General features: G+C 46.5%; 8 non-coding genes and 1 pseudogene across 8 annotated transcripts; all 9 read right to left on the bottom strand.

Annotated features, from left to right (window-relative positions):
• On the bottom strand, nt 1–67 carry LOC142274789 (U2 spliceosomal RNA; annotated as a pseudogene; the record flags this gene model as incomplete).
• A 1,387-nt stretch (nt 68–1,454) lies between these two features.
• Nucleotides 1,455–1,645, bottom strand: LOC142274750 (U2 spliceosomal RNA). The gene has a single exon (XR_012738999.1). It is a non-coding gene; the product is annotated as a U2 spliceosomal RNA (small nuclear RNA).
• Nucleotides 1,646–3,032: 1,387 nt separating this feature from the next.
• On the bottom strand, nt 3,033–3,223 carry LOC142274762 (U2 spliceosomal RNA). The gene has a single exon (XR_012739010.1). It is a non-coding gene; the product is annotated as a U2 spliceosomal RNA (small nuclear RNA).
• Nucleotides 3,224–4,610: 1,387 nt separating this feature from the next.
• Nucleotides 4,611–4,801, bottom strand: LOC142274775 (U2 spliceosomal RNA). The gene has a single exon (XR_012739021.1). It is a non-coding gene; the product is annotated as a U2 spliceosomal RNA (small nuclear RNA).
• Nucleotides 4,802–6,188: 1,387 nt separating this feature from the next.
• LOC142274787 (U2 spliceosomal RNA) lies at nt 6,189–6,379 on the bottom strand. The gene has a single exon (XR_012739032.1). It is a non-coding gene; the product is annotated as a U2 spliceosomal RNA (small nuclear RNA).
• A 1,387-nt stretch (nt 6,380–7,766) lies between these two features.
• On the bottom strand, nt 7,767–7,957 carry LOC142274790 (U2 spliceosomal RNA). Its single transcript, XR_012739034.1, has one exon. It is a non-coding gene; the product is annotated as a U2 spliceosomal RNA (small nuclear RNA).
• A 1,387-nt stretch (nt 7,958–9,344) lies between these two features.
• Nucleotides 9,345–9,535, bottom strand: LOC142274751 (U2 spliceosomal RNA). Its single transcript, XR_012739000.1, has one exon. It is a non-coding gene; the product is annotated as a U2 spliceosomal RNA (small nuclear RNA).
• A 1,387-nt stretch (nt 9,536–10,922) lies between these two features.
• LOC142274753 (U2 spliceosomal RNA) lies at nt 10,923–11,113 on the bottom strand. The gene has a single exon (XR_012739001.1). It is a non-coding gene; the product is annotated as a U2 spliceosomal RNA (small nuclear RNA).
• Nucleotides 11,114–12,500: 1,387 nt separating this feature from the next.
• LOC142274754 (U2 spliceosomal RNA) lies at nt 12,501–12,691 on the bottom strand. The gene has a single exon (XR_012739002.1). It is a non-coding gene; the product is annotated as a U2 spliceosomal RNA (small nuclear RNA).
• Nucleotides 12,692–13,204: the final 513 nt, after the last annotated feature.

Genomic DNA, 13,204 nt, shown 5'->3' on the forward strand with positions numbered 1-13,204 from the left:
GTATCAGATATTAAACTGATAAGAACAGATACTACACTTGATCTTAGCCAAAAGGCCGAGAAGCGATAACCAGAATTGGTTTGGGCCTCGAGTGGCACCCTGGCCTATGCCGGACACATCTTAGGGAGAGAGAGCGAGAGGGAGACAAACCCACGCCTACACAAGACATTTTGTCACCCAAGCCAACCCTTGAAAAGGCTGCTTTGCAGAGCCAAAACAAGAAGAATGGTGCGTTTTGCAGCCGCCGCCCACTGCAATGAATCTGAATAACTCCTCCTTTAGGGCGCAAGCAACTCCCCTCCCCCTTGCAGTCTTTCCAATTCACGATACAAAAAGACGGACAGGACAGGTTGCCTGACTTTCCGTCACTGCCACCCTTTGCCATCCTTACCCGTAGAAAGCCCTTTCATCATCCCCAAACCCTAATCTTTTCCCTTTCCTTCCCAGCCCCCAAACCCTGCCCTCTGTACCTTTCTCACCACCCGCTTCCCTTCTCCTGTCATCCCCCTACCACCCGGGAAAAAAAGAGATTGCCCCCTCCTTCCACTAGCCCACCCTCCCACCCAAAGAACAACTTCTTCTGCGCAGCTTGTTTTCTAGGCAGCAGCGCTATTGTGATGTCATCGGGGGGCATTGTGACAAGCCGCCAGTGTTCCGTCTCTTCATGTTGTGCACAGTTCAAACGGAAAATACATCAACAGGCAGACTACAGAAAAGCTTACTATCAAAGGTTAGAGGGGGGCTTTCTCAGAGGGCTTTTTACAGTTTTTCTATTCCCAATTAGCCGTTTAAGTGTACTTATTGAAAGTAGTAATTCTTTCATAGGCCGCCCTTTCTTAGTATTTGACGTTCCTTATATTGCGGTATGAGGCTTCGCAGTAGGTTGCAAACATTCATCACCCATGACTGTCCCCAATTGAGCTCAGAAGCTCAATGTCTATCATGACCTCTCTTTTAGAATGTCCAAGAGCAAGCAAACTATTCCTCCAGGAGAGGGCGCCAACAGACTACTAAAGAGATCATCATTACTCAAAGAAAACCCCAAAAACCAATGCATGATAGGAATAAACAGGTAACTTTCTTTGGAGTGGAAGCGGAGAGATCGCACCAGATGCCAATTCTAGATGTTATCACACCTGTGGTCACTGCAGCAGCAGGTGAATCCACTTTGTCCAAAAGGGATCTATTCCATTCAATTGCAAATGATCTAGATAAGACAGAGAACTGCAGCACGGGGACATAGCCGAGTTGGTCAGGTTGAGTGGTGATGAGTTTGCTATTTGGATGAATAAAGAAAGTCAAAAGTGTGAAAGATAAAAAACAAAAGGAGGAAGTGTGAAAAGTGAATGGGCCAAATTGAGGTGCATATGAAGACGTATGCTTTCTTCCAATTCATTAAATCGGGCTAATATGAATCAGGTGAATTGAGTTCTGCTTTTGGAAACTGGGTTAAGAAGGGGTGCACCGTTCCTGGAGGTACTGCAATACCAGGTCAATGCGTGGAGTGGACAGAGCAAGCTCTTTTTCCATCTCCCTGTTCTAAAAATCCATTTAATATATGGTCCCCAGATAGGGGACGTATCAGATATTAAACTGATAAGAACAGATACTACACTTGATCTTAGCCAAAAGGCCGAGAAGCGATAACCAGAATTGGTTTGGGCCTCGAGTGGCACCCTGGCCTATGCCGGACACATCTTAGGGAGAGAGAGCGAGAGGGAGACAAACCCACGCCTACACAAGACATTTTGTCACCCAAGCCAACCCTTGAAAAGGCTGCTTTGCAGAGCCAAAACAAGAAGAATGGTGCGTTTTGCAGCCGCCGCCCACTGCAATGAATCTGAATAACTCCTCCTTTAGGGCGCAAGCAACTCCCCTCCCCCTTGCAGTCTTTCCAATTCACGATACAAAAAGACGGACAGGACAGGTTGCCTGACTTTCCGTCACTGCCACCCTTTGCCATCCTTACCCGTAGAAAGCCCTTTCATCATCCCCAAACCCTAATCTTTTCCCTTTCCTTCCCAGCCCCCAAACCCTGCCCTCTGTACCTTTCTCACCACCCGCTTCCCTTCTCCTGTCATCCCCCTACCACCCGGGAAAAAAAGAGATTGCCCCCTCCTTCCACTAGCCCACCCTCCCACCCAAAGAACAACTTCTTCTGCGCAGCTTGTTTTCTAGGCAGCAGCGCTATTGTGATGTCATCGGGGGGCATTGTGACAAGCCGCCAGTGTTCCGTCTCTTCATGTTGTGCACAGTTCAAACGGAAAATACATCAACAGGCAGACTACAGAAAAGCTTACTATCAAAGGTTAGAGGGGGGCTTTCTCAGAGGGCTTTTTACAGTTTTTCTATTCCCAATTAGCCGTTTAAGTGTACTTATTGAAAGTAGTAATTCTTTCATAGGCCGCCCTTTCTTAGTATTTGACGTTCCTTATATTGCGGTATGAGGCTTCGCAGTAGGTTGCAAACATTCATCACCCATGACTGTCCCCAATTGAGCTCAGAAGCTCAATGTCTATCATGACCTCTCTTTTAGAATGTCCAAGAGCAAGCAAACTATTCCTCCAGGAGAGGGCGCCAACAGACTACTAAAGAGATCATCATTACTCAAAGAAAACCCCAAAAACCAATGCATGATAGGAATAAACAGGTAACTTTCTTTGGAGTGGAAGCGGAGAGATCGCACCAGATGCCAATTCTAGATGTTATCACACCTGTGGTCACTGCAGCAGCAGGTGAATCCACTTTGTCCAAAAGGGATCTATTCCATTCAATTGCAAATGATCTAGATAAGACAGAGAACTGCAGCACGGGGACATAGCCGAGTTGGTCAGGTTGAGTGGTGATGAGTTTGCTATTTGGATGAATAAAGAAAGTCAAAAGTGTGAAAGATAAAAAACAAAAGGAGGAAGTGTGAAAAGTGAATGGGCCAAATTGAGGTGCATATGAAGACGTATGCTTTCTTCCAATTCATTAAATCGGGCTAATATGAATCAGGTGAATTGAGTTCTGCTTTTGGAAACTGGGTTAAGAAGGGGTGCACCGTTCCTGGAGGTACTGCAATACCAGGTCAATGCGTGGAGTGGACAGAGCAAGCTCTTTTTCCATCTCCCTGTTCTAAAAATCCATTTAATATATGGTCCCCAGATAGGGGACGTATCAGATATTAAACTGATAAGAACAGATACTACACTTGATCTTAGCCAAAAGGCCGAGAAGCGATAACCAGAATTGGTTTGGGCCTCGAGTGGCACCCTGGCCTATGCCGGACACATCTTAGGGAGAGAGAGCGAGAGGGAGACAAACCCACGCCTACACAAGACATTTTGTCACCCAAGCCAACCCTTGAAAAGGCTGCTTTGCAGAGCCAAAACAAGAAGAATGGTGCGTTTTGCAGCCGCCGCCCACTGCAATGAATCTGAATAACTCCTCCTTTAGGGCGCAAGCAACTCCCCTCCCCCTTGCAGTCTTTCCAATTCACGATACAAAAAGACGGACAGGACAGGTTGCCTGACTTTCCGTCACTGCCACCCTTTGCCATCCTTACCCGTAGAAAGCCCTTTCATCATCCCCAAACCCTAATCTTTTCCCTTTCCTTCCCAGCCCCCAAACCCTGCCCTCTGTACCTTTCTCACCACCCGCTTCCCTTCTCCTGTCATCCCCCTACCACCCGGGAAAAAAAGAGATTGCCCCCTCCTTCCACTAGCCCACCCTCCCACCCAAAGAACAACTTCTTCTGCGCAGCTTGTTTTCTAGGCAGCAGCGCTATTGTGATGTCATCGGGGGGCATTGTGACAAGCCGCCAGTGTTCCGTCTCTTCATGTTGTGCACAGTTCAAACGGAAAATACATCAACAGGCAGACTACAGAAAAGCTTACTATCAAAGGTTAGAGGGGGGCTTTCTCAGAGGGCTTTTTACAGTTTTTCTATTCCCAATTAGCCGTTTAAGTGTACTTATTGAAAGTAGTAATTCTTTCATAGGCCGCCCTTTCTTAGTATTTGACGTTCCTTATATTGCGGTATGAGGCTTCGCAGTAGGTTGCAAACATTCATCACCCATGACTGTCCCCAATTGAGCTCAGAAGCTCAATGTCTATCATGACCTCTCTTTTAGAATGTCCAAGAGCAAGCAAACTATTCCTCCAGGAGAGGGCGCCAACAGACTACTAAAGAGATCATCATTACTCAAAGAAAACCCCAAAAACCAATGCATGATAGGAATAAACAGGTAACTTTCTTTGGAGTGGAAGCGGAGAGATCGCACCAGATGCCAATTCTAGATGTTATCACACCTGTGGTCACTGCAGCAGCAGGTGAATCCACTTTGTCCAAAAGGGATCTATTCCATTCAATTGCAAATGATCTAGATAAGACAGAGAACTGCAGCACGGGGACATAACCGAGTTGGTCAGGTTGAGTGGTGATGAGTTTGCTATTTGGATGAATAAAGAAAGTCAAAAGTGTGAAAGATAAAAAACAAAAGGAGGAAGTGTGAAAAGTGAATGGGCCAAATTGAGGTGCATATGAAGACGTATGCTTTCTTCCAATTCATTAAATCGGGCTAATATGAATCAGGTGAATTGAGTTCTGCTTTTGGAAACTGGGTTAAGAAGGGGTGCACCGTTCCTGGAGGTACTGCAATACCAGGTCAATGCGTGGAGTGGACAGAGCAAGCTCTTTTTCCATCTCCCTGTTCTAAAAATCCATTTAATATATGGTCCCCAGATAGGGGACGTATCAGATATTAAACTGATAAGAACAGATACTACACTTGATCTTAGCCAAAAGGCCGAGAAGCGATAACCAGAATTGGTTTGGGCCTCGAGTGGCACCCTGGCCTATGCCGGACACATCTTAGGGAGAGAGAGCGAGAGGGAGACAAACCCACGCCTACACAAGACATTTTGTCACCCAAGCCAACCCTTGAAAAGGCTGCTTTGCAGAGCCAAAACAAGAAGAATGGTGCGTTTTGCAGCCGCCGCCCACTGCAATGAATCTGAATAACTCCTCCTTTAGGGCGCAAGCAACTCCCCTCCCCCTTGCAGTCTTTCCAATTCACGATACAAAAAGACGGACAGGACAGGTTGCCTGACTTTCCGTCACTGCCACCCTTTGCCATCCTTACCCGTAGAAAGCCCTTTCATCATCCCCAAACCCTAATCTTTTCCCTTTCCTTCCCAGCCCCCAAACCCTGCCCTCTGTACCTTTCTCACCACCCGCTTCCCTTCTCCTGTCATCCCCCTACCACCCGGGAAAAAAAGAGATTGCCCCCTCCTTCCACTAGCCCACCCTCCCACCCAAAGAACAACTTCTTCTGCGCAGCTTGTTTTCTAGGCAGCAGCGCTATTGTGATGTCATCGGGGGGCATTGTGACAAGCCGCCAGTGTTCCGTCTCTTCATGTTGTGCACAGTTCAAACGGAAAATACATCAACAGGCAGACTACAGAAAAGCTTACTATCAAAGGTTAGAGGGGGGCTTTCTCAGAGGGCTTTTTACAGTTTTTCTATTCCCAATTAGCCGTTTAAGTGTACTTATTGAAAGTAGTAATTCTTTCATAGGCCGCCCTTTCTTAGTATTTGACGTTCCTTATATTGCGGTATGAGGCTTCGCAGTAGGTTGCAAACATTCATCACCCATGACTGTCCCCAATTGAGCTCAGAAGCTCAATGTCTATCATGACCTCTCTTTTAGAATGTCCAAGAGCAAGCAAACTATTCCTCCAGGAGAGGGCGCCAACAGACTACTAAAGAGATCATCATTACTCAAAGAAAACCCCAAAAACCAATGCATGATAGGAATAAACAGGTAACTTTCTTTGGAGTGGAAGCGGAGAGATCGCACCAGATGCCAATTCTAGATGTTATCACACCTGTGGTCACTGCAGCAGCAGGTGAATCCACTTTGTCCAAAAGGGATCTATTCCATTCAATTGCAAATGATCTAGATAAGACAGAGAACTGCAGCACGGGGACATAGCCGAGTTGGTCAGGTTGAGTGGTGATGAGTTTGCTATTTGGATGAATAAAGAAAGTCAAAAGTGTGAAAGATAAAAAACAAAAGGAGGAAGTGTGAAAAGTGAATGGGCCAAATTGAGGTGCATATGAAGACGTATGCTTTCTTCCAATTCATTAAATCGGGCTAATATGAATCAGGTGAATTGAGTTCTGCTTTTGGAAACTGGGTTAAGAAGGGGTGCACCGTTCCTGGAGGTACTGCAATACCAGGTCAATGCGTGGAGTGGACAGAGCAAGCTCTTTTTCCATCTCCCTGTTCTAAAAATCCATTTAATATATGGTCCCCAGATAGGGGACGTATCAGATATTAAACTGATAAGAACAGATACTACACTTGATCTTAGCCAAAAGGCCGAGAAGCGATAACCAGAATTGGTTTGGGCCTCGAGTGGCACCCTGGCCTATGCCGGACACATCTTAGGGAGAGAGAGCGAGAGGGAGACAAACCCACGCCTACACAAGACATTTTGTCACCCAAGCCAACCCTTGAAAAGGCTGCTTTGCAGAGCCAAAACAAGAAGAATGGTGCGTTTTGCAGCCGCCGCCCACTGCAATGAATCTGAATAACTCCTCCTTTAGGGCGCAAGCAACTCCCCTCCCCCTTGCAGTCTTTCCAATTCACGATACAAAAAGACGGACAGGACAGGTTGCCTGACTTTCCGTCACTGCCACCCTTTGCCATCCTTACCCGTAGAAAGCCCTTTCATCATCCCCAAACCCTAATCTTTTCCCTTTCCTTCCCAGCCCCCAAACCCTGCCCTCTGTACCTTTCTCACCACCCGCTTCCCTTCTCCTGTCATCCCCCTACCACCCGGGAAAAAAAGAGATTGCCCCCTCCTTCCACTAGCCCACCCTCCCACCCAAAGAACAACTTCTTCTGCGCAGCTTGTTTTCTAGGCAGCAGCGCTATTGTGATGTCATCGGGGGGCATTGTGACAAGCCGCCAGTGTTCCGTCTCTTCATGTTGTGCACAGTTCAAACGGAAAATACATCAACAGGCAGACTACAGAAAAGCTTACTATCAAAGGTTAGAGGGGGGCTTTCTCAGAGGGCTTTTTACAGTTTTTCTATTCCCAATTAGCCGTTTAAGTGTACTTATTGAAAGTAGTAATTCTTTCATAGGCCGCCCTTTCTTAGTATTTGACGTTCCTTATATTGCGGTATGAGGCTTCGCAGTAGGTTGCAAACATTCATCACCCATGACTGTCCCCAATTGAGCTCAGAAGCTCAATGTCTATCATGACCTCTCTTTTAGAATGTCCAAGAGCAAGCAAACTATTCCTCCAGGAGAGGGCGCCAACAGACTACTAAAGAGATCATCATTACTCAAAGAAAACCCCAAAAACCAATGCATGATAGGAATAAACAGGTAACTTTCTTTGGAGTGGAAGCGGAGAGATCGCACCAGATGCCAATTCTAGATGTTATCACACCTGTGGTCACTGCAGCAGCAGGTGAATCCACTTTGTCCAAAAGGGATCTATTCCATTCAATTGCAAATGATCTAGATAAGACAGAGAACTGCAGCACGGGGACATAGCCGAGTTGGTCAGGTTGAGTGGTGATGAGTTTGCTATTTGGATGAATAAAGAAAGTCAAAAGTGTGAAAGATAAAAAACAAAAGGAGGAAGTGTGAAAAGTGAATGGGCCAAATTGAGGTGCATATGAAGACGTATGCTTTCTTCCAATTCATTAAATCGGGCTAATATGAATCAGGTGAATTGAGTTCTGCTTTTGGAAACTGGGTTAAGAAGGGGTGCACCGTTCCTGGAGGTACTGCAATACCAGGTCAATGCGTGGAGTGGACAGAGCAAGCTCTTTTTCCATCTCCCTGTTCTAAAAATCCATTTAATATATGGTCCCCAGATAGGGGACGTATCAGATATTAAACTGATAAGAACAGATACTACACTTGATCTTAGCCAAAAGGCCGAGAAGCGATAACCAGAATTGGTTTGGGCCTCGAGTGGCACCCTGGCCTATGCCGGACACATCTTAGGGAGAGAGAGCGAGAGGGAGACAAACCCACGCCTACACAAGACATTTTGTCACCCAAGCCAACCCTTGAAAAGGCTGCTTTGCAGAGCCAAAACAAGAAGAATGGTGCGTTTTGCAGCCGCCGCCCACTGCAATGAATCTGAATAACTCCTCCTTTAGGGCGCAAGCAACTCCCCTCCCCCTTGCAGTCTTTCCAATTCACGATACAAAAAGACGGACAGGACAGGTTGCCTGACTTTCCGTCACTGCCACCCTTTGCCATCCTTACCCGTAGAAAGCCCTTTCATCATCCCCAAACCCTAATCTTTTCCCTTTCCTTCCCAGCCCCCAAACCCTGCCCTCTGTACCTTTCTCACCACCCGCTTCCCTTCTCCTGTCATCCCCCTACCACCCGGGAAAAAAAGAGATTGCCCCCTCCTTCCACTAGCCCACCCTCCCACCCAAAGAACAACTTCTTCTGCGCAGCTTGTTTTCTAGGCAGCAGCGCTATTGTGATGTCATCGGGGGGCATTGTGACAAGCCGCCAGTGTTCCGTCTCTTCATGTTGTGCACAGTTCAAACGGAAAATACATCAACAGGCAGACTACAGAAAAGCTTACTATCAAAGGTTAGAGGGGGGCTTTCTCAGAGGGCTTTTTACAGTTTTTCTATTCCCAATTAGCCGTTTAAGTGTACTTATTGAAAGTAGTAATTCTTTCATAGGCCGCCCTTTCTTAGTATTTGACGTTCCTTATATTGCGGTATGAGGCTTCGCAGTAGGTTGCAAACATTCATCACCCATGACTGTCCCCAATTGAGCTCAGAAGCTCAATGTCTATCATGACCTCTCTTTTAGAATGTCCAAGAGCAAGCAAACTATTCCTCCAGGAGAGGGCGCCAACAGACTACTAAAGAGATCATCATTACTCAAAGAAAACCCCAAAAACCAATGCATGATAGGAATAAACAGGTAACTTTCTTTGGAGTGGAAGCGGAGAGATCGCACCAGATGCCAATTCTAGATGTTATCACACCTGTGGTCACTGCAGCAGCAGGTGAATCCACTTTGTCCAAAAGGGATCTATTCCATTCAATTGCAAATGATCTAGATAAGACAGAGAACTGCAGCACGGGGACATAGCCGAGTTGGTCAGGTTGAGTGGTGATGAGTTTGCTATTTGGATGAATAAAGAAAGTCAAAAGTGTGAAAGATAAAAAACAAAAGGAGGAAGTGTGAAAAGTGAATGGGCCAAATTGAGGTGCATATGAAGACGTATGCTTTCTTCCAATTCATTAAATCGGGCTAATATGAATCAGGTGAATTGAGTTCTGCTTTTGGAAACTGGGTTAAGAAGGGGTGCACCGTTCCTGGAGGTACTGCAATACCAGGTCAATGCGTGGAGTGGACAGAGCAAGCTCTTTTTCCATCTCCCTGTTCTAAAAATCCATTTAATATATGGTCCCCAGATAGGGGACGTATCAGATATTAAACTGATAAGAACAGATACTACACTTGATCTTAGCCAAAAGGCCGAGAAGCGATAACCAGAATTGGTTTGGGCCTCGAGTGGCACCCTGGCCTATGCCGGACACATCTTAGGGAGAGAGAGCGAGAGGGAGACAAACCCACGCCTACACAAGACATTTTGTCACCCAAGCCAACCCTTGAAAAGGCTGCTTTGCAGAGCCAAAACAAGAAGAATGGTGCGTTTTGCAGCCGCCGCCCACTGCAATGAATCTGAATAACTCCTCCTTTAGGGCGCAAGCAACTCCCCTCCCCCTTGCAGTCTTTCCAATTCACGATACAAAAAGACGGACAGGACAGGTTGCCTGACTTTCCGTCACTGCCACCCTTTGCCATCCTTACCCGTAGAAAGCCCTTTCATCATCCCCAAACCCTAATCTTTTCCCTTTCCTTCCCAGCCCCCAAACCCTGCCCTCTGTACCTTTCTCACCACCCGCTTCCCTTCTCCTGTCATCCCCCTACCACCCGGGAAAAAAAGAGATTGCCCCCTCCTTCCACTAGCCCACCCTCCCACCCAAAGAACAACTTCTTCTGCGCAGCTTGTTTTCTAGGCAGCAGCGCTATTGTGATGTCATCGGGGGGCATTGTGACAAGCCGCCAGTGTTCCGTCTCTTCATGTTGTGCACAGTTCAAACGGAAAATACATCAACAGGCAGACTACAGAAAAGCTTACTATCAAAGGTTAGAGGGGGGCTTTCTCAGAGGGCTTTTTACAGTTTTTCTATTCCCAATTAGCCGTTTAAGTGTACTTATTGAAAGTAGTAATTCTTTCATAGGCCGCCCTTTCTTAGTATTTGACGTTCCTTATATTGCGGTATGAGGCTTCGCAGTAGGTTGCAAACATTCATCACCCATGACTGTCCCCAATTGAGCTCAGAAGCTCAATGTCTATCATGACCTCTCTTTTAGAATGTCCAAGAGCAAGCAAACTATTCCTCCAGGAGAGGGCGCCAACAGACTACTAAAGAGATCATCATTACTCAAAGAAAACCCCAAAAACCAATGCATGATAGGAATAAACAGGTAACTTTCTTTGGAGTGGAAGCGGAGAGATCGCACCAGATGCCAATTCTAGATGTTATCACACCTGTGGTCACTGCAGCAGCAGGTGAATCCACTTTGTCCAAAAGGGATCTATTCCATTCAATTGCAAATGATCTAGATAAGACAGAGAACTGCAGCACGGGGACATAGCCGAGTTGGTCAGGTTGAGTGGTGATGAGTTTGCTATTTGGATGAATAAAGAAAGTCAAAAGTGTGAAAGATAAAAAACAAAAGGAGGAAGTGTGAAAAGTGAATGGGCCAAATTGAGGTGCATATGAAGACGTATGCTTTCTTCCAATTCATTAAATCGGGCTAATATGAATCAGGTGAATTGAGTTCTGCTTTTGGAAACTGGGTTAAGAAGGGGTGCACCGTTCCTGGAGGTACTGCAATACCAGGTCAATGCGTGGAGTGGACAGAGCAAGCTCTTTTTCCATCTCCCTGTTCTAAAAATCCATTTAATATATGGTCCCCAGATAGGGGACGTATCAGATATTAAACTGATAAGAACAGATACTACACTTGATCTTAGCCAAAAGGCCGAGAAGCGATAACCAGAATTGGTTTGGGCCTCGAGTGGCACCCTGGCCTATGCCGGACACATCTTAGGGAGAGAGAGCGAGAGGGAGACAAACCCACGCCTACACAAGACATTTTGTCACCCAAGCCAACCCTTGAAAAGGCTGCTTTGCAGAGCCAAAACAAGAAGAATGGTGCGTTTTGCAGCCGCCGCCCACTGCAATGAATCTGAATAACTCCTCCTTTAGGGCGCAAGCAACTCCCCTCCCCCTTGCAGTCTTTCCAATTCACGATACAAAAAGACGGACAGGACAGGTTGCCTGACTTTCCGTCACTGCCACCCTTTGCCATCCTTACCCGTAGAAAGCCCTTTCATCATCCCCAAACCCTAATCTTTTCCCTTTCCTTCCCAGCCCCCAAACCCTGCCCTCTGTACCTTTCTCACCACCCGCTTCCCTTCTCCTGTCATCCCCCTACCACCCGGGAAAAAAAGAGATTGCCCCCTCCTTCCACTAGCCCACCCTCCCACCCAAAGAACAACTTCTTCTGCGCAGCTTGTTTTCTAGGCAGCAGCGCTATTGTGATGTCATCGGGGGGCATTGTGACAAGCCGCCAGTGTTCCGTCTCTTCATGTTGTGCACAGTTCAAACGGAAAATACATCAACAGGCAGACTACAGAAAAGCTTACTATCAAAGGTTAGAGGGGGGCTTTCTCAGAGGGCTTTTTACAGTTTTTCTATTCCCAATTAGCCGTTTAAGTGTACTTATTGAAAGTAGTAATTCTTTCATAGGCCGCCCTTTCTTAGTATTTGACGTTCCTTATATTGCGGTATGAGGCTTCGCAGTAGGTTGCAAACATTCATCACCCATGACTGTCCCCAATTGAGCTCAGAAGCTCAATGTCTATCATGACCTCTCTTTTAGAATGTCCAAGAGCAAGCAAACTATTCCTCCAGGAGAGGGCGCCAACAGACTACTAAAGAGATCATCATTACTCAAAGAAAACCCCAAAAACCAATGCATGATAGGAATAAACAGGTAACTTTCTTTGGAGTGGAAGCGGAGAGATCGCACCAGATGCCAATTCTAGATGTTATCACACCTGTGGTCACTGCAGCAGCAGGTGAATCCACTTTGTCCAAAAGGGATCTATTCCATTCAATTGCAAATGATCTAGATAAGACAGAGAACTGCAGCACGGGGACATAGCCGAGTTGGTCAGGTTGAGTGGTGATGAGTTTGCTATTTGGATGAATAAAGAAAGTCAAAAGTGTGAAAGATAAAAAACAAAAGGAGGAAGTGTGAAAAGTGAATGGGCCAAATTGAGGTGCATATGAAGACGTATGCTTTCTTCCAATTCATTAAATCGGGCTAATATGAATCAGGTGAATTGAGTTCTGCTTTTGGAAACTGGGTTAAGAAGGGGTGCACCGTTCCTGGAGGTACTGCAATACCAGGTCAATGCGTGGAGTGGACAGAGCAAGCTCTTTTTCCATCTCCCTGTTCTAAAAATCCATTTAATATATGGTCCCCAGATAGGGGACGTATCAGATATTAAACTGATAAGAACAGATACTACACTTGATCTTAGCCAAAAGGCCGAGAAGCGATAACCAGAATTGGTTTGGGCCTCGAGTGGCACCCTGGCCTATGCCGGACACATCTTAGGGAGAGAGAGCGAGAGGGAGACAAACCCACGCCTACACAAGACATTTTGTCACCCAAGCCAACCCTTGAAAAGGCTGCTTTGCAGAGCCAAAACAAGAAGAATGGTGCGTTTTGCAGCCGCCGCCCACTGCAATGAATCTGAATAACTCCTCCTTTAGGGCGCAAGCAACTCCCCTCCCCCTTGCAGTCTTTCCAATTCACGATACAAAAAGACGGACAGGACAGGTTGCCTGACTTTCCGTCACTGCCACCCTTTGCCATCCTTACCCGTAGAAAGCCCTTTCATCATCCCCAAACCCTAATCTTTTCCCTTTCCTTCCCAGCCCCCAAACCCTGCCCTCTGTACCTTTCTCACCACCCGCTTCCCTTCTCCTGTCATCCCCCTACCACCCGGGAAAAAAAGAGATTGCCCCCTCCTTCCACTAGCCCACCCTCCCACCCAAAGAACAACTTCTT

Source organism: Anomaloglossus baeobatrachus, unplaced genomic scaffold, assembly GCF_048569485.1.
Source record: "Anomaloglossus baeobatrachus isolate aAnoBae1 unplaced genomic scaffold, aAnoBae1.hap1 Scaffold_3792, whole genome shotgun sequence".
In the NCBI taxonomy this organism is placed as follows: domain Eukaryota; kingdom Metazoa; phylum Chordata; class Amphibia; order Anura; family Aromobatidae; genus Anomaloglossus; species Anomaloglossus baeobatrachus.